This window comes from Macaca mulatta, chromosome 5 (assembly GCF_049350105.2).
Source record: "Macaca mulatta isolate MMU2019108-1 chromosome 5, T2T-MMU8v2.0, whole genome shotgun sequence".
Lineage (NCBI taxonomy): Eukaryota > Metazoa > Chordata > Mammalia > Primates > Cercopithecidae > Macaca > Macaca mulatta.
In genome coordinates, this window is record NC_133410.1 from 113,321,174 (window position 1) to 113,345,011 (window position 23,838).

Below are 23,838 nucleotides of genomic sequence, written 5' to 3' on the forward strand. Positions count from 1 at the left end.
AAGCGGCATGTTTTTACTCTCTTCTCCAACCTCTCTCACTATTCCTTAACCTCTTTCTCCTTTAAATCTTGGTGCCACACTTTAATCTCTCCCTTCTCTTAATTTCAATTCCTTTCATTTTCTGGTAGAGACAAAGGAGACACGTTTTTATCTGTGGACCCTAAACTCTGGCGCCGGTCATGGACTCGGGAAGGCAGCCTTCCCTGGTGTTTAATCATTGTGGGGACCCATGTTTCAGAGGTGTCTGACCACGCAGGGATGCCTGCCTTGGTCCTTCACCCTTAGTGGCAAGTCCCGCTTTTCTGGGAGAGGGGCAAGAAGCCCAGTCCCTTCTCTCCCTGTCTCTAACCCTTCTCTGCTTTTCTGGGGGGCAAGAAACTCCTAACCCCTTATTTCCATGCCCCGACCTCTTATCTCCGTACCCCAACCCCTTATTTCTGTGCCCTGACCTCTTATCTCTGTGCCCCAACCCATTATTTCCCATGCCCCGACCCCTTTCCCACTTTTCTGGAGGGTAAGAACCCTCAAACCCCTTCTCTCCATGTCTCTACTCTCTCTTTCCTCTGGGCTTGCCTCCTTCACTATGGGCATCCTTCCACCCTCCATTCCTCCTTCTTCTGCCTTAGCCTGTGTTCTCAAGAACTTAAAATGTCTTCTACTCACACCTGGCCTAAAACCTAAATACCTTATTTTCTTCTACAATGCCTCTTGACCCCAATGCAAACTCGATAGTAGTTCCAAATAGCCAGAAAATGGCACTTTTGATTTTTCCATCCTATAAGATCTAAATAATTCTTGTCGTAAAATAGGCAAATGGTCTGAGGTGCCTGACATCCAGGCATTCTTTTACACATTGGTCCCTCCCTAGTCTCTGTTCCCAATGCAACTCCTCCCAAATCTTCCTTCTTTCCCTCCTGCCTATCTCCTCAGTCCCAACCCCAAGCGTCGCTGAGTCTTTCTAATCTTCCTTTCTACAGACCCATCTGACCTCTCCCCTCCTCACCAGGCCAAGCTAGGTCCCAGTTTTTCCTCAGTCTCCGCTCACCTACCCTATAATCCTTTTATCACCTCCCCTCCTCACACCCAGTCTGGCTTACAGTTTCGTTCCGCAACTAGCCCTCTCCCACCTGCCCAGCAATTTCCTCTTAAAAAGGTGGCTGGAGCTAAAGGCATAGTCAAGGTTAATGCTCCTTTTTCTTTATCCAACCTCTCCCAAATCAGTTAGCGTTTAGGCTCTTTTTCATCAAATATGAAAAATCCAGCCCAGTTCATGGCCCATTTGGCAGCAACCCTGAGAGGCTTTACAGCCCTGGACCCTAAAAGGTCAAAAGGCCGTCTTATTCTCAATATACAGTTTATTACCCAATCCGCTCCTGACATTAAATAAAACCCCCAAAATTAAATTCCAGCCCTCAAACCCCACAACAGGACTTAATTAACCTCACCTTCAAGGTGTACAATAATAAAATAGAGGCAGCCAAGCAGCAACTTGTTTCTGAGTTGCAATTCCTTGCCTCCACTGTGAGACAAACTCCAGCCACATCTCCAGCACACAAGATCTTCCAAATGCCTGAACCACAGCTGTCAGGGGTTCCTCCAGAACCTCCTCCCCCAGGAGCTTGTTACAAGTGCTGGAAATCTGGGCATTGGGCCAAGGAATGCCTACAGCCCAGGATTCCTCCTAAGCCACGTCCCATCTGTGTGGGACCCCACTGGAAATCGGACTGTCCAACTCGCCCACTCCCAGAGCCCCTGGAACTCTGGCCCAAGGCTCTCTGACTGACTCCTTCTCAGAACTTCTTGGCTTAGAGGTTGAAGACTGACGCTGCCCCATTGCCTTGGAAGCCTCCTGGACCATCACAGATGCTTTGGGTAACTCTTACAGTGGGGGGTAAGTCTGTCCCCTTCTTAATCAATACGGAGGCTACCAACCCCACATTACCTTCTTTTCAAGGGCCTGTTTCCCTTGTCTCCATAACCGTTGTGGGTATTGATGGCCAGGCTGCTGAACCTCTTAAAACTCCCCAACTCTGGTGCCAACTGAGATAACATTCTTTTATGAACTCCTTTTTAGTTATCCCCACCTGCCCAGCTCCCTTATTAGGTTGTGACATTTTAACTAAATTATCTGCTTCCCTGACTATTCCTGGGCTACAGCCACACATCTTTGTCACCCTTTTCCCCAGTTCAAAGCCTCCTTTGCATCCTCCTCTGTAGAGGACTACATGCTCGCAAACTAGACGTTCCTGATAAGTCCTGCTCTTGCAAACGGAGCAGGGTGTTCCTTCCCTGCAAACAGGGAGGACAAAGGAGCCAGCTGCAAACAGCAGGCCCTGGGGACTGGCTAATGTGTAAACATCTTGAGAAACCAGAAAGTCAGGAAAAGGTCAGAAAAACAACACGTGACTTGTGACTTGGCAACATTCCGTAACCGATTGTATAAAACAAAGCAGAGTGTGCCATTTGGGTCGGCCGCCATGTTTGTCTCATCCTGTGTTGTCTTGTGTGTTCATTCCTTTGTTTAGGAAACATGCGGACTCCAACACTCCTCTCATATCCCCCCACCTTAACCCACAAGTATAGGATACCTCTACTCCCTCCTTGGTGACTGATCATGCACCCCCTACCATCCCATTAAAACCTAATCACCCTTACCCCACTCAATGACAATATCCCATCCCACAGAACACTTTGAAAGGATTAAAGCCTGTTATCACTCACCTGCCACAGCATGGTCTTTTAAAGCCTGTAAACTCTCCTTTCGATTCCCTCATTTTACTTGTCCTAAAACCAGACAAGGCTTACAAGTTCAAGATCTGCACCTTATCAACCAAATTGTTTTGCCTCTCCACCCTGTAGTGCCAAAGCCATATACTCTCCTATCCTCAATGCCTCCCTCCACAACCCATTATTCTGTTCTGGATCGCAAGCATAATTTCTATACTATTCCTTTACATGCTTCATCCCAGCCTCTCTTTGTTTTCACCTGGACTGACCCTGACACCCATCAGTCCCAGCAGCTTACCTGGGCTGTGCTGCTTCAAGGTTTCAGGGACAGCCCTCATTACGTCAGCCAAGCTCTTTCTCATGATTGACTTTCTTTCCACCCCTCTGCTTCTCACCTTGTTCAGTATATTGATGACCTTCTTTGTAGCCCCTCCTTTGAATCTTCTCAAGAAGACACACTTCTGCTCCTTCAGCATTTATTCTCCAAAGGATATCTGGTATCTCCCTCCAAAGCTCAAATTTCTTCTCCATCCATTACTTACCTCGGCATAATTCTTCATAAAAACACATTTGCTCTCCCTGCCGATCATGTCCGACTGATCTCTCAAACCCCAACCCCTTCTACAAAACAACAACTTCTTTCCTTCCTAGGCAAGGTTAGTGGGGTCAGAATTCTTACACAAGAGCTGGGACTGCGTCCTGTAGCCTTTCTGTCCAAACAGCTTGACCTTACTGTTTTAGCCTACCCCTCGTGTCTGCGTGCAGCAGTTGCTGCTGCTTTAATACTTTCAGAGGCCCTAAAAATCACAAAGTATGCTCAACTCACTCTCTACAGTTCTCATAACTTCCAACATCTGTTTTCTTCCTCTCACCTGATGCATACACTTTCTGCTCCCCTGCTCCTTCAGCTATACTCACTCTTTGTTGAGTCTCCCACAATTACCATTGTTCCTGGCCTGGACTTCAGTCCGGCCTCCCACATTATTCCTGATACCACACCACACCCTCATGACTGTATTTCTCTGATCCACCTGACATTCACTCCATTTCCCCATATTTTCTTCTTCCCTGTTCCTCACCCTGATCACATTTAGTTTATTGATGGCAGTTCCGCCAGGCCTAATCACCACTCACCAGCAAAGGCAGGCTATGCAATAGTATCTTCCACATCTATCATTGAGGCTACTGCTCTGTCACCCTCCACTATCTCTCAGCAAGCTAAACTAGTTGCCTTAACTCAGACCCTCACTCTTTCAAAATGACTACACATTAATATTTATACTGACTCTAAATATGCCTTCCATATTCTGCACCACCATGCTGTTATATAGGCTGAAAGAGATTTCCACACTATGCAAAAGTCCTCCATCATTAATGCCTCTTTAATAAAAACACTTCTCAAAGCCACTTTACTTCCAAAGGAAGCTGGAGTCATTCACTGCAAGCAGTCATCAAAAGACATCAGATCCCATCACTCAGGACAATGCTTATGCTGATAAGTTACCTAAAAAAGCAGCTAGTATTCCAATTTCTGTCCCACATGTAGTTTTCCTCCTTCACATCGACCACTCCCACCTACTCCCCCGCTGAAACTTCCACCTATCAATCTCTTCCTACACAAGGTAAATGGTTCTTAGACCAAGGAAAATATCTCCTTCCAGCCTCACAGGCCCATTCTATTCTGTTGTCATTTCATAACCTCTTCCATCTAGGTTACAAGCCTAGCCTGTCTCTTAGAACCTCTCATTTCCTTTCCATCCTAGAAATCTGTCCTCAAGAAAGTCACTTCTCAGTGTTCTGTCTGCTATTCTACTACTCCTCAGGAGTTTCTCAGGCCCCCTCCCTTCCCTCCCTACACATCAAGCTCAGGGATTAGCCCCTGCCTAGGACTGGCAAATTGACTTTACTCACATGCCTCCAGTCAGAAAACTAAAATACCTCTTGGTCTAGGTAGACACTTTCACTGGATGGGTAGAGGCCTTTCCCACAGGGTCTGAGAAGGCCACTGCAGTCATTTCTTCCCTTCTGTCAGACATAATTCCTTGGTTTGGCCTTCCCACCTCTGTACAGACCAATAACGGACAAGCCTTTATTAGTCAAATCACCCAAGCAGTTTTTCAGACTCTTGGTATTCAGTGAAACCTTTATATCCTTTACCATCCTCAATCTTCAGGAAAGGTAGAACGGATTAATGGTCTTTTAAAAACACACCTCACCAAGCTCATTCACCAACTTAAAAAGGACTAAACAATACTTTTACCACTTTTCCTTCTCAGAATTCAGGCCTGTCCTCGGAATGCTAGAGGGTACAGCCCATTTGAGCTCCTGTATAGACACTCCTTTTTATTAGGTCCCAGTATCATTCCAGACACCAGAACAACTTGAACTGCATCCCAAAATCTTAGATAAACCTAAAAACTCACCAACCAAGCAAGTAATGACACTGAACCCCCTTAGGCTCTCTAATTAGATGTCCTAGGTCCTCCCAATTCTTAGTCCTTTAATACCTGTTTTTTCTCCTTCTCTTATACAAACCTTGTGCCTTCCGTTTAGTTTTTCAATTCATACAAAACCGCATCCAGGCCATCATCAATCATTCTATATGACAAATGCTCCTTCTAACAACCCCACAATATCACCTCTTACCACAAAATCTTCCTTCAGCTCAATCTCTCCCACTCTAGGTTCCCACGCCACCCCTAGTCCTGCTTGAAGCAGCCCTGAGAAACATCACCCATTATCTCTCCATACCACCCCCCAAACATTTTCGCAGCCCCAACACTTCAATACTATTTTATTTTATTTTTCTTATTAATATAAGAAGGCAGGAATGTCAGGCATCTGAGCCCAAGCCAAGCCATTGCATCCCCTGTGACTTGCACCTATACGCCCAGATGGCCTGAAGTAACTGAAGCATCACAAAATAAGTGAAAATGCCCTTCCCTGCCTTAATTGATGACATTCCACCACAAAAGAAGTGAAAATGGCTGGTCCTTGCCTTAAGTGATGACATTACCTTGTGAAAGTCCTTTTCCTGGTTCATCCTGGCTCAAAAAGCTCCCCCACTGAGCACCTTGCGGCCCCCACTCCTGCCCACCAGAGAACAACCCTCCTTTGACTGTAATTTTCCTTTACCTACCCAAATCCTATAAAATGGCCCCACCCTTTTCTCCTTTCACTGATTCTCTTTTCAGACTCAGCCCACCTGCCCCCAGGTGATTAAAAAGCTTTATTGCTCACACAAAGCCTGTTTAGTAGTCTCTTCACAGGGACGCGCATGACAGCTGTGTTTAGGAAACTCAAAGAAATTCAAGATAACACAGAAAGTGAATTTACAATTCTATCAGATACATTTAACAAAGAGATTGAAATAATTAAAAAGAATCAAGCAGAAATTCTGTAGCTGAAAAATGCAATTGGCATACTGAATAATGAGTCCTTTAATGGTAGAATAGACCAAGCAGAAGAAAGAATGAGTGGGCTTGAAGACAAGCTATTTGAAAATACAGTCAGAGAAGATAAAGAAAAAAGAAAAGGAAAAAAACTTTCCTAAAGTATTTCAAAAATAGCCCCAAGATGGCAAATTTAAGAGTTATTGGTCTTAAAGAGGAGGTAGAGAAAGAGATAGGGGTAGAAAGTTCATTCAAAGGGATAATAACAGAGAACTTCCCAAACCTAGAGAAAGGTATGAATATGCCAACACAAGAAGGTTATAGAACACCAAGCAGATTTAACTCAAATAAGACTACCTCAAGGCATTTAATAATCAAATTCCCAAACGTTAAGAATAAAGAAAGGATTATAAAAACAGCAAGAGAAAAGAAACAACTAACAAAATTGAGGTGTAATAATAGTTTGACAGTAGACTTACCAGTGGAAATCTTACATGTAAGGAGAGAGTGGCGTCACATACTTAAAGTGCTGAAGCATAAAAACTTTTACCCTAGAATACTATATCCAGTGAAAATGTGCTTCAGACATGAAGAATAAGTAAAGACTTTCTGAGGCAAACAAAAGCTAAGGGATTTCATCAATACCAGACCTGTCCTGCAAGAAATACTAAAAGGGTACCTCAATTAGAAAGAAAATGACGTTAATAATCAATGAATAATCGACTTAAGGTACAAAACTCTCTGGTAATAGTAAGCACACAGAAAAACAGAATAATATAACACTGTGTGAAAGAAAAATACCTTGGGTCCCCAGCACCACCAGACCTTTTCTCGCTGTATTTTATGATGTAAATTTTGTTATTTGATTTCCATCTGAGTTGTTTCCTTTAATGTGCAAATTTAAGGCTATTTAGCTGACAATTGTTTATGGTTGTGAAACAGGTTATCAAGCATCTGAAAGTCAAAGTGGAAAAAAAAGGAGGGGGAGGGACTTTAGAAATCTATGAAATGTACTGTGACTGCTCAGTGGGTTCACTTTGCCCGCTACCTAGACAGATGGATTTATCAAGACAGAGGAAATGCAATGGAGACAATGTAACTCATGAAGAGCAGGTGATACAGGAGACTGGAGATTTATTTTTACTCAAATAGGTCTCTCCTAGCATTCCAAATTCAGAGTTTTTAAAGATAATTTGGTGTGTAGGGGCTTGGGAAGTGGGGAGTGCTGATTGGTTAGGTTGGAAATGGAATCATAGCGGGGCAAAGTGAGATCTTCTTGCTGTCTTCTTTTCCTGGGTGCAATGGCAGAACTGGTTGGGCCAGATTACTGGCCTGGGCAGTGTCAGCTGGTCCATCAAGTACAGGGTATGCAACATATCTCAAGCACTGATTTTAGGTTTTACAGAAGTGATGTTACCACCAGGAGAAATTTGGGGATATTTGGACTTTTGTTGCCAAAGTCTGCATGACCCCTAAACTGTAATTTCTAATTTTGTAGCTAATTTGTTAATCCTGCAAAGGCAGACTGGTACCCAGGCAAGAAGGGGGTCTTTTCAGAAAAGAGTGATATTCAATTTTGTTTCAGAGTCAAACCATGAACTGAATTCCCTTCCAAAGTTAGTTCAGCCTATACCCAGGAATGAACAAGGAGAGCTTAAAGGTTATAAGGAAGATGGTATCAGTTAGGTCAAATCGATTTTTCACTGTCTTAGTTATAATTTTGCAATGGTGGTTTCATAACTTTAAATCATGACCACCACAGGTTTAATAAATACTCTAGGTAAACAAAATAAAATAATTAAGTAAATGTAATGGGATAAGTACTTGTATATAAACTGGTCATAATTAAGAATATAAAGTTATATTAAATGAAATAATAGATATTTCATTATTTAGGTATTTTCTAATAAATGTCTATTTTAGAAAAACATTCTTGCTACAAATAAGTGTTTTTTTGTTTGTTTGTTTGTTTTTTGAGATGGAGTCTCGCTCTGTCACCCTGGCTGGAGTGCAGTGGTGCAAGCTTGGCTCACTGCAAGCTCCGCCTCCCAGGTTCACACATTCTCCTCCCTCAGCCTGAGTAGCTGGGACTACAGGCATCTGCCACCACGCTTGGCTAATTTCTTGTATTTTTTAGTAGAGATGGGGTTTAATCATATTAGCCAGGATGGTCTTGATCTCCTGACCTTGTGATCCACCCGCCTTCACCTCCCAAAGTGGTGGGATTACAGGCATGAGCCAGGGTGCCCAGCCAAATACGTGTCTCTTTTAAAAAAGAAGGTGAAGAAATTTTGTCTAATTCAAAGTTTATTTAAAGGTTATTTATAAAACAAGGTAAAAGGGACCAGGAAATTTTAAAAAGATGCAAAGAAAGTTACAAAAATAAAGAAGTTTACTTTTTGAGGTAAAAAACTTTAAAGAGAAATAACATCATATGAGAAAGAATCTTGTGTGGTAAGTTTAGTTCTAAAATAAAATAGCTGGTTGTTTAAAATGGAGGGATATTCAGAACAAATCAGAAAGTCTGACCCTGACATAAACAGTCAATGTAAGTCAAAGTAAGAGGATTCACGTATTTAAAAATTCCAAAAACTTTTATATAATCAAGTTGTCATATTATTATTTTAAGTTTGCTTAGGAAAAATAAACTGAGATTTTTTTTTTAATTAAGGTTATTACATCCATGTATCTTCCTGTATATACTTTTAAAATCCTTGTTACATTGAGTTACAGGGCTTTTAACTCCTAGGTCTAAAAAGGACACCAAATTCTGCTAAATCTTAAACGCTGATAGCAATTAAAGCCTCATCTTCAGGTCCTGTAGAAGATGCCAATCAAAATAAACTGCATTCCTGAGACACAAGGGAAGAAATTAAAGCTATTCAGTTCCTCAAAGTCCAGACACTATCATGGAAGAGGTGGGCATTTTAGATTTTAAGGACCAAATTTGAAGGATAAAGTAAGTTCAGTTTTTCTGTAAATTAATTATTAATGTCAAAGGCACACTAATCCAAAACCAGCATATGGACCCCTGTGTCAGATTAACAAGATTTTCTTGAGGCATTAGCCAACCCCTTAATAGAAGTTATAAAGGTTTTAAAAGTCCTATGGAAATTATATTTTATAATCAAGATTAAATTTTATAGATTGTGTACAAAATTTTGAAAAAAAATGTAATTGGCTTCATGCTGTTTTTATTAGGGCTACTCATTTAGAAAATTAAGTCTCCTCTCTCAAAGAATAGAGGTTTTCACTTTTTGAAATCCTTGAGTTTTCATTTTGGTTAAATAAATGACTTTGAAATAACCTGTAATCCTATTTTGTAATATCAAGTGTTTTTATATTTGAGAAACTTTCTAAAATCAAATTATAAATTGTGTCTGTTTCTAACCTAAATAATACTTTAAGCCCAAAATGACAAAGCTTGGCTTATTTGGTATAAAAATTATACATGATACATTATCAATTATGAAATGATGTTTGTTTTCCATTGCACTGTATTTGTATAAATATGTTATTGGTATGTGTTCCAAAATTATGGGAAACTCCTGTAATTTTGATATAACTTAGTGTACATTATCAGTAACAATAGTAATTTTCATGTTAAAATTATCGTGTGCCATAGAGGTAACAAATTTTCTTTTCAGTTGTGTCTTTTAACTATTGCTTCCTTAAAACATTTTTTTTTTAAAAATCAACAGACAATTGTCTTATTTTGTCTTGTTTTTAACCCTCTTTAAAAGGTGGGTTTATAATCAGACATAAAACTCTACCAAGTGCTAATGCAGGTTTTCTGATAACATTGGAAATTGTAACATTGAAATAAAGGGAAAAATTTCAGAACTCTAATGGAGAGCTGAAATGTTCATGACTATCAAACAGAACAGGAGTTAACTGAATTAATTGAACAAATAGAAAACCGAAGTAATCTTTCTGATCTTTTGCTTAAAATGTTGCTGATATTTTGTTTTGTTTTTCAGAGTTCAGAAAACTTTTCTGTTAAGTTACTTACAGCTCTTAACAATTGAGTAAACTATACTCCTTTGAACAAAATTTGGAGGAAAATTTTGAACAAAAATCTCTGCCTGATTTCTCCAGAATTTTGAAACTATTTCTGAGTATTCTTAATTTATAGCAATACAGTTATTTGCATAAGTGCAATAAGAATCTATTTTATTTTGCAATAAGACACAACTGGCAACTGTTTATTTGACCAAGGCTTTGATTGGAATGTTGTGCTTTACTTTAAGGAATCAAACTTGACTTTTAAGTGATCATACTTGACTTACAGAGCCAAAGAAACCCTTGGAAAAACTGGCCTCATATTTTGTATACACAGTCCTTGTAAATGTGATACCTAACCTTGTTTAACATGAATAGACTCTCATTTAGATACTTTACCTTGTTTTAATATGAATAGACTCCCCTTAGCTGGGAAAGCCGGACAGACTCCATTTGGCTTCTTCATTTGCAAGACATCAAGGGCTCCTTACCCACCCCCTTCCTCAAAGACTTAACTTGTGCAAGCTGACTCTCAGCATATCAAATCATGCAATTAACTGATAAGGTACTGTGGCAAGCTATGTCCATAGTTTCCAGGAATTCACTTGGGACATAGTACCCTAAAGTCCCCGCAATTGTGTCTGACAGATAACACCCAGAGTCTCCACACCTATCACCTTGTGATGAATTTAATGCCCCTGCACCTGGAACTGTTTGTTTTCCTGTAACCATTTGTCTTTTAACTTTTTTGGCCTGTTTTACTTCTGTAAGATTGCCACAGCTAGGGTCCTCCTCTGCTCTCAAAACCAAAGTATAAAAGAAAATACAGCCCCTTCTTTGGGGTTGAGAGAATTCCAAGTGTTAGCCATCTCTCAGTCACTGGCTAATAAAGGACTCCTGAATTCATTTCAAAGTGTGGCATTTCTCTCTAACTTACTCAGTTACAACATTTACAAGGTTACAAGTGAAAGGAATGAGACACATCCCCCATATATCTCCCAACTTCCTGAGCCCAGCACAAACACATTCCTCCATATTTCTTTCAAACTTCAGAAAAACACCACCTGGGAAATCTCCAGTAAGGACGCAGCGGGAACCAATAAAAAATGCTAAATGTATAATATTAACCAATTGTAATGCTGTAACCGAGAGAATTACCTTGTTCCCCTGTAACTTTACATATCCTGTTTACATCGGGCTATAAAAAGCAAGCACTCGCATTGTTCGGGGCCCTCTTGTATGCTGTGGAATGGAGGGACCAAGTTCGAACTTGTAGTAAAGATCCTTGCCGCTTGGCTTTGACTCTGGACTCTGGTGGTCTTCTTTGGGGAACAAACGGTCTGGGCATAACATCTGGGGGCTCGTCCGGGATTCCCCAAGCCCACCAGACCCCTGGTCAACGGATCTACTAGGATCAATCTACTGATAGGTGAGCCGGCTCGTCTCCGTTTGTCTGTCTGTGTTTGTTCTGAACCTGAATCTGTGACTCGCGAGGTCTGAAACTGAAGCTGGCGCAGTCCTGGCGGATGCACTATAGGACGGCCAGCGGAGACCGGTGGGAGACGTCCCCTGGCTCTCGTGTGATTTTTATCCGAGCGGCTGACTCTGACCCGGGTTACTGGAGCGCACTTGCGATCTGTGCTGCTGGAGCGCGTTTGCGATCTGGGCAGCAGCTGACTCTGACCCGGGTTACCAGAGCACGCTCGCGATCTGAGCTGCCGGAGTGCCTTTGCGATCTGGGCAGCGGCTGACTCTGACCCGGGTTACCAGAGCGCGCTCGCGATCTGAGCTGCGGGAGCGCCTTTGCGATCTGGGCAGCGGCTGACTCTGACCCGGGTTACCGGAGTGCGCTGGCGATCTGAGCTGCCAGAGCGCGTTTGCGATCTGGGCAGCGGCTGACTCTGACCCGGGCTGCCGGGGCGCGCTCGCGATCTGAGCTGCCGGAGCGCATTTGCGATCTGAGGAGCAGCCGCTTCCGACCCGGGCTGCCAAAGCACGCTTGCGACTAGATATCATTAATAAGTCAGATTTCCTTCACAGGGATTCTAACCCACATTCCTTTACAGGAAGTGACTACAAATTATTACAGGATGGGTAATACCCAGAGCACTCCCCTATCTCTCCTTACAAGTAATTTCAAAGATGTAAGAACAAGGGGCCATGATCTTAGTTTGGAAATCAGGAGGGGAAAGCTCATTACCCTATGCCGCTCTGAATGGCCTGCCTTTGATGTGGGGTGGCCACCCGAAGGGACGTTCCGACTTGCTGTCATCACTAGAGTAAAGTCCAAGATTTTCCTACCTGGGCGTGCGGGCCACTTGGATCAAATCCCATATATCCTCATATGGCAGGACCTTGTTGAGAACCCGCCTCCTTGGCTGTCACCTTTCCAATTAGCCCCTGAACCTTGTAAGACACTGGTTGCTCGTCCGCTAAAATCCAAGCAACCAACTGCCCCCCCATCCTGTTCTACCTGATAGTGGGGACCCACTGTTCACAGAACCCCCTCCGTACCCCTCTGGGCCCCAGGCCCCAGCCCCCCGGGCTGAGCTGTGGGAAGAAGCAGGCAGATGGGAGGCGGCCAGCACACCCAGACCCATCTCCTGGGCTGAGCCACAGGAGGGAGCAGGTGGACAGGAGGTGGCCGGCACACACGGGCCCGCTGAAAGGGAAAGTAACTTTGAAGGGCCGGCGGGGCGGACTCGAGGGCGCACTTTGTGGGCTGGCCCCCCCCCAGCCACCTGACTCCACAGTGGCTTTACACCTTTGGGAAATAGGACCCCCAGATGGCACGGGAATCCCCAGGCTCCAGTACTGGCCATTCTCTACCAGTGATCTGTATAACTGGAAGACCCAGAGTGCTTGGTTTTCAGACAACCCCAAAGATTTAATGGCTTTACTGGATAGTGTCATGTTCACCCACCAGCCCACTTGGGATGATTGTCATCAGCTCCTCCGAATCTTGTTCACAACAGAGGAGCGCGAGAGAATACAGGTAGCAGCTAGAAAGCTGGTCCCGGGGGACGACGGTCAACCGGCTGCCAACCCCGACCTCATAAATGCGACTTTTCCTCTGACCAGGCCGGCGTGGGACTACAGAAGGTAGGGGATGGCTACGCCTTTATCGCCAGACTCTAATGGCGGGTCTCCAGGCAGCTGCTCGCGAGCCCACTAATTTGGCTAAAGTATACTCTGTTCTGCAGGGAAAGACAGAGAGCCCAGCTACCTACTTAGAAAGATTAATGGAAGCTTTTAGACAGTACACCCCCATAGACCCAGAGGCTCCAGGAAGTCAGGCAGCTGTTGTAATGTCTTTCGTAAATCAGGCAGCCCCAGACATTAAAAGGAAACTCCAGAAATTAGAAGACTTAGAGGGAAAGTGGATTCTGGTTAACAGACGCCCGGAAGCAGACTGTTCTGCAGATCCCCAGGCCACAAGCCACCCGACAAGTGAGGGAATTCCTGGGGTCGGCGGGATTTTGTAGACTATGGATACCTGGGTTCGCAGAACTGGCTAAACCCTTGTATCAGGCAACACGGGGGCAGCAGCCATTTAATTGGACAGATGAATCCGAGTTGGCTTTCCAACAGATCAAAACCACCCTACTCTCTGCGCCTGCACTGGGACTACCTGATGTCACCAAGCCCTTCCACTTATACGTGGATGAGAGTAAGGGTGTCACCAAGGCGGTAATAACTCAGAACTTAGGCCCCTGGCGGAGGCCGGTTGCCTACCTGTCAAAGAAATTAGACCCAGTGGCTGCCGGGTGGCCCCCTTGTCTCCGAATGATTGCGGCCACGGCTCTGATGGTACAAGATGCTGATAAACTTGTCATGGGTCAAGAATTGCGGGTCGTTACCCCACATGCCATCAAAGGTGTACTCAAACAGCCACCTAATCGATGGATAAGTAACGCCCGGCTCACCCACTACCAAGGACTACTACTAAATCCTATCAGGATAACCTTCCTGCCCCCAACGACCTTAAACCCTGCCTCATTGCTGCCCAACCCGGACCTGGACACGCCACTCCATGATTGCACTGAGATACTAGCTCAGGTGCACGGAGTTCGAGAGGACCTGCAGGACCGCCCACTCCCTGACGCTGACCTCGTCTGGTTCACTGATGGGAGCAGCTTCATGCATCAAGGCCAGAGGTATGCTGGAGCGGCAGTGACTTCAGAGACTGAGGTAATCTGGGTGGAACCCCTGCCCCCGGGGACATCAGCCCTGAAGGCCAAACTGATAGCGCTCACCCAAGCTCTTACCTTAGGGGCAGGGAAGAAGCTGACAGTATATACAGACAGCCGATATGCTTTTGCTACGGCGCACGTACATGGGGCCATTTACAGGGAGCGAGGGTTACTAACGGCTGAAGGAAAAGAGATAAAAAAACAAGCAAGAGATCCTAGCCCTGTTAACAGCGCTATGGAAGCCAGAAAAGTTAGCCATTGTGCATTGCCCAGGGCATCAGAAACCAACCACTCCAACTGCTCAAGGCAACTTTCTGGCAGACCAAACTGCAAGAAATGTGGCAAAGGCTCCCAGCCAACTCCTTGCACTCCAGCTCCCTGACCCGGGCCCCCGGGACTTGCCATATTTCCCTGATTATTCAGAACAAGATCTCCAGTGGATTGACAAGCTTCCTCTGAAACAGATCCAGAATGGGTGGTGGACTGATACTAATGACCAAACCATCCTACCAGAAAAATTAGGACAACAAGTGTTAAGAACACATCCACCAAACCACCCACCTGGGTGCTCGGCAGATGATAGACCTGATCAGACGCTCTAAGCTCAAATTCAGACATACAGCCGAGACGGCCAGCAGCATCGTGACAAGTTGCAAAGTCTGCCAGCTTAACAACGCCTACCCCCAGTCCCAGGCTGCAGCGGGAAAAAGGCTTAGGGAAACCAGGCCCGGTATCTACTGGGAAGTAGATTTTACTGAAATAAAGCCAGGAAAATATGGGTATCGGTACTTACTTGTCTTTGTAGATACTTTTTCAGGGTGGACTGAAGCATTCCCAACCAAAAGACAAACTGCTCAGGTCGTAGCAAAGAAAATTCTGGAAGATATCCTTCCCAGGTATGGCTTCCCCATCCAGATAGGGTCAGATAATGGGCCCGCCTTTGTTGCTAAGGTAAGTCAGGATTTGGCTTCCATCCTTGGGGCAAATTGGAAACTACATTGCGCTTACAGGCCCCAGAGTTCAGGACAGGTAGAGAGGATGAATCGGACCTTAAAAGAGACTTTAACTAAATTGACTATGGAGACTGGCGCTAATTGGGTGGTCCTTCTCCCCTACGCTCTGTTCCAGGCCCATAATACCCCTTACAGACTGGGCCTTATGAAATCATGTATGGCAGACCCCCACCCCTGGTTCCCAGTCTAAAAGATGATCTGCTCAAATCTGAAACAGAAAATGTCTCTGAATTCTTATTTTCCCTACAAGCCTTGCAGAAAATTCATCAAGAAATCTGGCCCAAGCTGAAGGAACTATATGAGACCGGTCCCCCACCGACACCGCATCCGTACCAGCCGGGAGACTGGGTCCTGGTTAAGCGACACCGACAAGAGACCCTAGAACCCAGGTGGAAGGGACCACTCCAGGTACTCCTGACCACACCCACCGCCCTGAAGGTAGAAGGCATCGCGTCGTGGATCCACTACACCCATGTCAAGCCAGTGGATCCAACCTCCGACCTTCTAGGACCAATCACGGCAGCGGCTGAAGCACCGGCCACGTGGACTGTGGACAGAGCTAAGAACAACCCCTTAAAACTCACCCTGCGCCGGCAACATAGCTCACTGCAAACATGCAGTTAGGTAGTCTAGCCCTAACGCTAGCCGCCCTAGTGGCCGCTGGGGAAAACACCAAACCAGCATCTAATCCCTTTGTCTGGAGATTCTGGCTTTATGAAAACCGAACCCACCCTGGACAACCTCATAAGCCCGGGAAATTATTGGCCAGTGCTGATTGCCCCTCCTTAGGGTGCAATAGCCCAATCTTACTAAATTTTACTGGCTTTCAAATAGCCAAACCAGTGACACCAATAATGTTTTGAGTTTGATCAGACTGAATACAATTGTAAACACTATTGGTGGCACCAAAATGCCGGCTGTCCTTATAACTATTGTAACATCCATAGGTCCCGTTATTGGGGAGAGGAAGAACAGTTGGACCCTAAGTGGCCCTTCCATCGTAGACGGGATGGAGACTTTTCATATACATGGATAGAGACCCCTGGAACTCCCACTGGACCACGCCTCAACATGGGGCTGTATACTACTCCCCCTCCTCCACATGGCCTAGCAGTCACCTCTATCTGTGGCGAGGCCTAGTGCAGGTACTGCCCCTGGTCCACGGGAATATCCAATGACAGGAAAACAGACTAAAACAAGACTTACATCCTTTCTCCTGGTTAAAATTATTACAGGAAGGACTAGAGCTTGCTAACCTTACAGGACTTCACAGCCTGTCTGGCTGCTTTCTGTGTGCCACCCTAGGGCATCCACCGCTAACCGCTGTCCCTCTGCCATGGGGATCCTCTACCTCTGCCCAAGCTAACAACCTCTGAAACCTCTCATATGCCCCTATCCTAAACGTGCCCCTATACCTAAACCCCAGTCAGGAGAAGTTTCCCTACTGTTTCTCAGGAACCAATTCCAGCCTCTGCAGCATCACTGCAGTGCCCCCTAATATCACCCTAAGGGCTCCGCCGGGCATATTCTTCTGGTGTAATGGGACATTATCTAAGGACCTATCTAGTCCCTCTGTTACCAACCTACTGTGTCTTCCTGTCACATTAGTTCCCCGGTTGACTCTACTAACTGCTGGCGAGTTCCTAGGGTACACTGGTAACTGGACTAGTACTGCTATTCACCCAGTCCCTAAACCGAGACCTGCATGAGCCACATTTCTCCCCCTCATTGCAGGAATCTCCCTCACCGCATCTCTCATTGCGGCTGGGATAGCGGGGGGAGCCCTAGGTCACACCCTCATAGAAAGCAACAAGTTGTACCAACAATTTGCTGTTGCTATGGAGGAGTCAGCTGAGTCCCTTGCCTCCCTTCAGTGGCAGCTCACGTCCCTAGCCCAGGTAACCTTGCAGAACCGGAGGGCCCCAGACCTACTCACTGCTGAGAAAGGTGGTACATGTATGTTTCTGAAAGAGGACTGTTGTTTCTACATAAATGAATCAGGGCTTGTAGAAGACCGGGTCCAACAGTTATGCAAGTTAAGCACTGAAGTAAAAACACGGCAGTTTGCTTCGGCTGCAGACCAATGGTGGAATTCCTCTATGTTTTCTCTGTTAGCCCCCTTCCTTGGACCCCTGCTAAGTCTACTATTTCTGCTAACCGTAGGACCTTGTGTTGTTAACAGAATTTTGCAGTTTGTCAGAGAAAGGTTTGACACCGTTCAGCTCATGGTCCTCAGAACCCAATATCAACCTGTAAACGCTGAAACAGAATCAGACTTATAAGACCCAAGATTGGCTCTAGAGTTACCTGAAAAGAAGGGGGGAATGAAAGGAATGAGACACATCCCCCATATATCTCCCAACTTCCTGAGCCCAGCACAAACACATTCCTCCATATTTCTTTCAAACTTCAGAAAAACACCACCTGGGAAATCTCCAGTAAGGACGCAGCGGGAACCAATAAAAAATGCTAAATGTATAATATTAACCAATTGTAATGCTGTAACCGAGAGAATTACCTTGTTCCCCTGTAACTTTACATATCCTGTTTACATCGGGCTATAAAAAGCAAGCACTCGCATTGTTCGGGGCCCTCTTGTATGCTGTGGAATGGAGGGACCAAGTTCGAACTTGTAGTAAAGATCCTTGCCGCTTGGCTTTGACTCCGGACTCTGGTGGTCTTCTTTGGGGAACAAACGGTCTGGGCATAACACAAGGTTATCTGACCTGTGGTAAGTACAGAATGTCGCTTTCTGACAGACACAGAAGCCCCAGGTTTATCTTAGAAACTCAAGAGGAGAGGAAATTCACCCAACTCATAGGTATTTGATGGCACAAATCCATGGCTGTGTTCGGCTTTAAAAAAGTTTTATCTGAGATTCCTCCTATGGAGCAAAGTTACATTAAAGTCAATTTAAAGTCTATGAAAAATAATAACTCTTGCTTAACTGTATACAAACAATTAGGCCAGGTATATTAAAGCAAACTAGTCCTAGCCCTAGCATGATTTGAATTTAGTGAAAATGGGAAAATAGAGAGAGAAAAAAATTATGAATGAAAACTACTGTAAACCTGTCGTTAGAGTATAGTATTGCCTAACTTTTTTTTTCAATTTTTATTATTTTCTACAGTTTGGAACAAAATTCTAGGTTTTCTTGCCTACAAGTCTTCCAAATCATGTTTTCAATTACCTTTCCTTCTTTTTTTCCGAGTTTTTCTAATTTGTAGTCACCGAAAACTAAGCTGTGCTTCTTAAAGTCCTGAAAACTGAAGCCAGACAACTTAAACTTCAGAAGAAAATAACAGCAACCTACGTACATACATAAGCCACTTTCATACCTGCAGACTACTGTATGGACTTCAGAGTAATGTGGTCTGTCAGGCCTCTGAGCCCAAGCCAAGCCATCACATCCCCTGTGACTTGCATGTATATGTCCAGATAGCCTGAAGTAACTGAAGAATCACAAAAGAAGTGAAAATGCCCTGCCCTGCCTTAATTGATGACATTCCACCACAAAAGAAGTGAAAATGGCTGGTCCTTGCCTTAAGTGATGACATTACCTTGTGAAAGTCCTTTTCCTGGCTCATTCTGGCTCAAAAAGCTCCCCCGCTGAGCACCTTGCAACGCCCACTCCTGCCCACCAGAGAACAACCACACTTTGACTGTAATTTTCCTTTACCTACCCAAATCCTATAAAACAGCCCCACCCTTATCTCCCTTCACTGACTCTCTTTTCAGACTCAGCTCACCTGCACCCAGGTGATTAAAAAGCTTTGTTGCTCACAAAAAGCCTGTTTGGTGGTCTCTTCACATGGAAGTGCATGACATGGTCTATATTGATTTTTCCAGGATTGTTCTTTTGTTTGTTGATGTTTTTTCTTTCTCCCTCTCCCTGCCCCCATTTTATCTTCACAGGACATGAGACTCACAACCTGGTAAAAATGAGCTTTTGGGACCTACTTATATAGAAATAAGTCATCCTAGTCCTGAGAAATCAGATGAAACCTGAGACCAGAGACTCATTTTCCTATAAAATGTTTCTCCAAAAGATTTTTTAAAAGAAAGGAGGAGAAATGTGAAAGAAAAACATCTTGGGCCCCCAAAATCACTAAGGAAAACTCAAGCTAGAAACTGCTTAGGGAAAACCTGCCTCTTATTCTAATCAAAGTCACCCCTCTGCTCACTGAGATAGATGCATATATGATTGCCTCCTTTGGAAATGCTTATCAGGAACTCAAAAGAATGTAACCCTTTGTGTATTACCTATCTGTGACTTGAAGGCTCCCTCCCTGCCTTCAGTCTTCCTGCTTATGCTTCAAGTTGTCCTGCCTTTCCAGACTGAACCAATGTACTTCTCACATATATTGATTGATGCCTCATGACTCCCTAAAATGTATAAAACCAAGCTATGCCTTGGCCACCTTGGGCACATGTTGTCGGGATTTCCTGAGGCTGTATCATGGGTGTGTCCTCAACCTTGGTAAAATAAACTTTCTAAATTAACTGAAACCTGTCTCAGATTTTCTCCATTCACAACTGTAACTGAAGTGTGTAAATTACCCTTATCCTGAGTAGAAAGACTAAACAATGAACTAATAAAAATAATAACTACAAGAAATTTTAAAGACATAGTCAATATAATAAGATATTTTTTTTTTTTAAAAAAAGATAAAAAGCATGTGGATGGAGGTAGGGTATAGAATTTTTATTAGTTTTCTTTTGGATTATTTGTTTATGCAAATAGTGTTAAGTTGTTATCAGGTTAAAATAATAGGTTATTTGACAGTATTTGCAAGCTTTATGGTAACTCCAAGCCAAAAAAAAAATAATAAAATAAAATAAAATGGATACACAACAATAAGAAGAAAGAAATTAATCATATCACTTGAAAATATAATCATGAAGATTACAGGAAGACAGGACTGAAGGAAAGAAGGAAAAGAAGACCACAAAGCAACCAGAAAACAAATAACAAAATGACAGGAGTAAGTTCTTATGTATTAATAATAACATTGAATGCAAATGGAGTAAACTCTCCAATCAAAAGACACAGAGTTGCTAAATAGATTTTAAAAAATTAGGCCAGGCACTGGCAAGACAGATGGATCACCTGAGGCCAGGAGTTTGAGACCAGCCTGGCAAATACGGTGAAACACTGTCTCTCTTAAAAAATAAAAAAAAGAAAAAGAAAAGAAAAAGAAGTCATGACCCAATGTTCTCCTGTCTACAAGAAACACACTTCACCTACAAATACACACAGAGACTGAAAGTAATGGGATGGAAAAAACATGTCATGTCAATGGAGACCATAAAAAAACAGGAGTAGCTATGCTTAGACAAAGTAGATTTCAAAACAAAAAGTATAAGAAGGGTCAAAGATGGTCATCATATAATGGTAAAGGGGCCAATTCAGCAAGAGGATAAAACAATTTTAAATGTATATGCACCCAATACTGGAGCACCCAGGTATTTAAAGCAAATATTATTTGAGCTAAAGAGAGAGATAGGTCCCAATACAATAATAGCTGGAGGCTTCAACACCCACCTTCAGCAGTGTATAGAACTTCCAGATAGAAAGTCAAAAAAGTGACATCAGACTTAATCTGCACTATAGACCAAATGGATCTAGTATATATATCACAGAAAATTTCATTAAAGAGTTACAGAATACATATTGTTTTCCTCAGCGTACGGATTATTCTCAAGGATAGACCATATGTTATGTCATAAAACAAGTCTTCATTCAAAAAAATTGAAATAATATCAGCATCTTTTCTGACCACAATGGAATCAAAGTAGAAATTACTAAGAAGAGGAATTTTGGAAACTATACAAATACAAGGAAATTAAACAAACAATATGCTCCTGAATGACTAATGGGTCAATTAAGAATTGAGAAGGAAATTGAAAAATTTCTTGAAACAAATAATAATGGAAACACACTATACCAAAACCTGTAGAACACAGCAAAAGCAATACTCATAGAGAAGTTTATAGCTGTAAAATATCAAAAAAGAGAAAAAAACTTCAAATAAATAATCCAATGATGAATCTTAAATAATTAGAAAAGTAAGAGCAAACAAACCCCAAATTAGTAGAAAAAAAGAAATAATAAAAATCAGAGAAGAAATAAATGAAATTGAAATGAAAATAAACAATATGGAAGATCAATGAAACAAAAAGTTGGTTTTTTAAAAAGTTAAACAAAATTGACAAAACTTTAGCCAGACTAAGAAAAAAAGAGATAGAAACCAAATAAATAAAATCAGAAATGGAAAAGAAGACATTACAACTAATATTGCAGAAATTTGAAGGATCACCAGTGGCAACTATGAGCATATATGCCAATAAACTAGAAAAGCTGGAAGAAATGGACAAATTATTACATACATACAAACTACCAAGATTGAATCAAGAAGGAATCTAAAACTTAAACAGACCAACGAGTAATGAGATTGAAGTCTCCAAGTAAAGAAAAGCCCAGGACCCAATAGCTTTACTGATGAATTCTATGAAACTTTTAAAGAACTAATACTAATCCTATTCAAAGTATTCCAAAATATGTAGTAGTAGGGAATACTTCCAAACTCATTCTATGAGGCCAGTATTACCCTGACTCCAAAACCAGAAAACGATACACACACACACACACACACACACACACACACACACTACAGGCCAATGTCTCTGATGAATTGATGCAAAAACCCTTAACCAAATATTAGCAAACTGAATTCAACAATATATTAAAAGATCATTCATCATGATCAAGTGGGATTTACCTCTGGGATGCAAGAATGATTCAACATATGCAAATCAATCAGTGTGATACATCATATCAATAGAATGAGGAATAAAACCATATAATCATTTAAATTGATACTGAAAAAGCATTGATAAAATTTGATATCCCTTCATGATAAACCCTCAAAACTGGGTATAGAAGGAACATACAAAAATCAGTAACATTTCTACATGCCAACAGTGAATAATGCAAAAAAGAAAAAAAAAGTAATCTATTTTACAATAGCAACACATACAACTGAATACATAGAATTAACCAAATAAGTGAAAAATCTCTATAATGAAAAGCATATAACACTGATGAAAGAAATTGAAGAGGACACCAAGAAATGGAAAAAAAAGTTTTGTGTTCATGGATTGGGATAATCGATATTGTTAAAATGTCAATACTACTCATGAAATCTACAGATTAAAGGCAATCCCTATCAAAGTACCAATGACATTCTTCAAACAAATAGCAAATAGCAAAAAAAAAAAAAAAAAAAAAAAATCATAAAATGTATGTAGAACAACAAAAGACCCAGAACAGCCAAAGCTATCCTAAGCAGAAAGAACAAAACTGGAGGAATTACATTACCTCACTTCAAATTATACTACAGAGTTATAGTAAAAAAAAAAAAAAAAACATACTATTGTCATAAAAACAGACACATAGACCAATAGAACAGGATATAGAACCCAGAAACAAATCTACACAACTACACTGTACTCATTTTTTGAGAAAGTTGCCAAGACTGGAAAAAAGACAGTCTCTTCATTAACTGGTGCTGAGAAAACTGGATATCCATATTAAAAAGAATGAATCTAGACTGCTATGTCTCACTATGTATAAAAATTAAATAAAGGATTGAAAACTTAAATCTATGACCTCAAACCATAAAACTCTCTACAAGAAAATACTGGGGGAAAATCTCCAGGACATTGGTCTGAGCAAAAATTTCTTGAGCCATAGCCCACAAACACAGGCAATCAAAGCAAACATGGACAAAGGGGATTACATCAAGTTAAAAAGCTTATGCACAGCAAAGGATGTAATCAACAAAGTGAAGACGCAACCCACAGAAAGAGAGACAATATTTGCAAACTAGCCCTCTGTGTTAGTCCATTTTCACACTGCTAGGAAAAAATACCTGAGACTAGGTAATTTACAAAGTTAAAGAGGTTTAATGGACTCACAATTCCACATGGATGGAGAGGCCTCACAATCCTAGCAGAAACTGAAGGAGGAGCAAAGGCATGCGTTACATGGTGGTAGGCAAGACAGCATGTGCAAGGGAACTGTCCCTGTAAAACCATCAAATCTTGTGAGACTTATTTACTATCGCAAGAACTCACCCCCATAATTCAATTACCTCCCACTAGATCTGTCACACGACATGTTGTGATTATGGGAGCTACAATTCAAGATGAGATTTGGGTGGGGACACAGTCAAATCATATCACCCTTTAAGAAGGGATTAATAAACAGATTATATAAGTAGCACAAACTACTCTATAAGAAAAAAAGTCTAATAATCCAATCAAAAGACAGTCAAAAGATTTGAATAGATATTTCTCAAAAGAAGTCATATAAATGGTAAACAGGCATATGAAAATGTGCTCAATATTATTATCATTAGAGAAATGCAAATCAAAACTACAATGAGATACCATCTCACCCCAGTTGAAATGACTTTTATTCAAAAGACAAGAAATAATGAATGATGG